The sequence below is a fragment of the Myotis brandtii genome, unplaced genomic scaffold, assembly GCF_000412655.1.
Source record: "Myotis brandtii unplaced genomic scaffold, ASM41265v1 scaffold3155, whole genome shotgun sequence".
Taxonomy (NCBI): Eukaryota; Metazoa; Chordata; class Mammalia; order Chiroptera; family Vespertilionidae; genus Myotis; species Myotis brandtii.
Genome location: NW_005362091.1, coordinates 2412 through 6104, shown reverse-complemented (window position 1 = coordinate 6104; position 3693 = coordinate 2412). Strand labels below are relative to the sequence as shown.

The window sequence follows — 3693 nt, the reverse complement described above, 5'->3', positions numbered from 1 at the left end:
CCACGAGGTCTCCCTCTGACCCTCTGGGCTCAGAGGTCTGGCAAACTTTCCTGCCCAGATCCCTGGTTTTTTACCTTTCCAGGGGAGTTCTGCACTTCCTGACTGCAAACCGTCTCACCAGCTGAGTAATTTCGCCAATTCGGGGTGGGTTTTATTAGTTTCAGCTGCTTACTCCATTTGCTCAGGCACAAGACCTGGGACGCGTCTGCCTATATCGCTGCCATCTTCGGAATCCAGAAAGACCAAATCTTGATTAGAAGCCTGGAATTTTCAGCTACCAACGTAAGAAACATTTAAACCTGTAGAGAATTTTTATGAGTTTATTTGAGTCAAACTGATGACAATTTCCAGGAAGCAAAATCTCCATGAAAAGTGTCAATTTTGCACAGTATGTTGTACACTACAATCAAAGCAGGATGCATATGAGGTTTAATAAAATCCATTGGTTATAGATTAGGAAGGTTGGAGAAAGCAAAACAGGGAAATCTCTGAGATTGGATAAAAAGTAAAACAAATAGACACATACTTCTTTTGCATTGGTTCAAAGAGGATAGTTAGCAGCTAAGAATTAACATGATGACAATAGGAATGAGGGCTTCTGTGGCTTCTACTCTGGTGCAGTGAGGTTCTGGAAAAAAAGAAAAAAAATTTTTCTGATATTCCAAATGTAAGTTATCTCGAATGTAAAAAGACAACAGACATGTTCAGTTAATATAAAGATTCAGCTTTTTTAGGAAAAAAATACTTAAGACATAATTACCAACATGACTCACTTTTAGTTAGAAAGTTGACATTTCAGGCTATCCTATGTGGTTACTTTAAGTCTCTGATTTTGCAAATCATACTATGCAGGCCTCCTCTGAGCTTGTCAGCTTTAGTACTTGGCTCCATTTTCATCCACACCTCCCCCTTTGGGTCATAAATCAAATGGAATGATTCACTGATGACCAACTTTTTGGTTGGAAATTGTGGTTTCATGGTAATAGAAAGGCTCATCACTAGGAAGTCTTAGTTTACCTAGGTGAACTATGGACCATTGTGGATAGGGCAAAACTGAAATATTGGATGGAAGTCAAGGTCAAATTTTCTCAAAAGTGAAAAGCAGGTAAATGGGAGCCAGTCTGGTTCCACTGATCTTCATTAAGAAAAACACTTTGGAGGCCGGCGTTCACCCAAGGGGAGCTATGTTCAGTTCCAGCGCCAAGATCGTGAAGCCCAATGGCGAGAAGCCAGACGAGTTCTAGTCCGGCATCTCCCAGGCTTTCCTGGAGCTGGAGATGAACTCGGACCTCAAGGCCCAGCTGCGGGAGATGAACATCACTGCAGCCAAGGAAACTGAAGTTGGTGGCGGTCGGAAAGCTATTATCATCTTCGTCCCAGTTCCTCAACTCAAGTCTTTCCAGAAAATCCATGTCCGACTGGTATGTGAGCTGGAGAAGAAGTTCAGTGGGAAGCACGTGGTCTTCATCGCTCAGAGGAGGATTCTGCCCAAGCCAACTCGAAAAAGCCGAAAAAACAATAAGCAGAAGCATCCCAGGAGCCCCATGCTGACCTCTGTGCACGATGCCATCCGTTTGGACCTGGTCTTCCCAAGAGAGATCGTGGGCATGGGCAAGAGGATCCACGTGAGGATGGATGGCAGCCGGCTCATCAAGGTGCATCTGGACAAAGCGCAGCAGAACAACGTTGAGCACAAGGATAAAACTTTTTCTGGTGTCTATAAGAAGCTCACGGGTAAGGATGATAATTTTGAATTCCTAGAGTTCCAGCTGTAAAGAAAAATGACTAAATAAAGTACATTCTTAGTATTGTTTAAAAAGAAAAACACTTTGTCCCTGACCAGTGTTGCTAAGTGATTCGAGTATCAGCCTGCAGTGCCTCGTCAAGGTCATGTGTCTGGGTTGTAGGTTCAATCCCTGGTCCCAATCAGGATGCATGCAGGAGACAGCCAATTGTGTCCCTCTCATATTTATGTTCCTCTACCTCTCTTTTTCGCTCTCCCTCCCTCCATCCTCTCTCCCTTCTACTCTTTCTAAAAATCAGTGGAAACAAGATCCTTGGGTCAGGATTTAAACAAACAAACAAAAAAAAACCAAAAAAAAACACAATAAAAAATAAAGATAAACATATTGGGTCATTCCTAACCTATAAGCAATCATGATCCAAATTCTGCTGTCTGTCTCATTTCTCTGTCTTTTTCATCTAGTATCACATTTGCTTATAGTTTGAGGGCACACCATACACCTCTTCAGTTTTCAAAGTCTGATCATGAGATGGGTTCTCATTTACAATGGTCCGCTTATTTTCCATTGGAAACACTCAAGGGTCATTCATTATTAATCTGATTCCTGCTGGTTGTGCAATTTGGAAGTCTAATAATATTTTGAGAAAAGGCTGTAAGAACCCAATGGTGTATATTACAATTATATTCTAAAAATTTCATAGACCAGGAAGACAGTAAGAATATCATAAGTAAATTTCCTGTGCCTCAGAAGCAGTTATAGAGGGCCATGTTTTATAACTACTTTAGCCTCATTTGAATTAATATGGTTAGCAGTCTTTGTTGGGTTAGGGTATAAGCATATCCCCACAATTAGGTTCTGGCATTTCTACATAAAATTTCTCAATATTCCTTTTCCACTAACCTCTACAGCTTTCCTTGTTTTCTGTTTGCCTCTTTTTACTCATTCAGAAATAATTAACTTCTTAGGTCAAACTACTTACTTTTAACTTCTCTTAAAAACACCCAGCCCAGCTGGCATGGCTCAGTGGTTGAGCATCAACCTATGAACCAAGAGGTCATAGTTCGATTCCCGGTCAGGGCAGTTGTCTTGGTTGTGGGCTCGACCCCCAGTGTGGGTTGTGCAGGGGGTAGTCAATCAATGATTCTCTCTCATCATTGACGTTTCTATCTCTCTCTCCCTTTCCCTTCCTCTCTGAAATCAAAAAAATATTTTAAAGAACACTCCCAGACCCCTTTCCTCCTTTTGCAATAGCATTCCCTCTACATTTCAAAAAGTTATCAGAAATAAAAGCCAGGCCCTGAGCGAATTTGCCTAAGACCAGCTGGTAGTGTGCAGGTACTTGATTTCATGCAGGAAAGTTTGCAGAATATGAGTTCCGGTGTTTTTGAGACCAGGTTTATTAAAGCTGGGGGCAGTGACACAAGGAACAGCCTGGGATACAAGAAGCAGTAGGAGAGAGACAAGGTGTGGCTGCTTTGGCTCTCTGGAAACTTTATGGGAAAGAAGGGAGCCTATGCAAGGCTGCTGTCAGCTCACTGGAGAGTCAGAGGCAAGGGGACAAGTTCAGGAGTTTAGCCCAAGATGAGCTCGTGCTGCCTATTGTTCACCTGGTTTCAAGTCTCCTGGGTATCACTTATGGTTTAGGTGAAAGAAAATTCACTGGAAAAGGAGATTGTAGTGGGTGTGCCCCAAAAGGGGCACATGCTGTCTTCTTTTTCTTGAGGGGTTCTATCTACTTTTCAAAGGTGGGGACTTAGGGGAGGTCTCAGGGAAGATCTCAATAGAATATTTATCAGCATTTCCAGGTTTGCCGTTTTAGATCGTGGTCTCCACTGATTGGTCAACAGCAGGACAGGAGGTCTAAGCCAGATGACCAATGGTATGCCAGGGGAGGAAAGGCCACCCTGAAGGCAAGGTCTAGGATCAGTTTTGCCCATTGCTAGGTACC

The 3693-nt window shown here is 42.6% G+C and overlaps 1 pseudogene; it reads left to right on the top strand.

Moving 5' to 3' along the window:
- The first annotated feature begins 1163 nt into the window (after nt 1–1163).
- Nucleotides 1164–1775, top strand: LOC102253203 (annotated as a pseudogene).
- The last annotated feature ends 1918 nt before the right edge of the window (nt 1776–3693 follow it).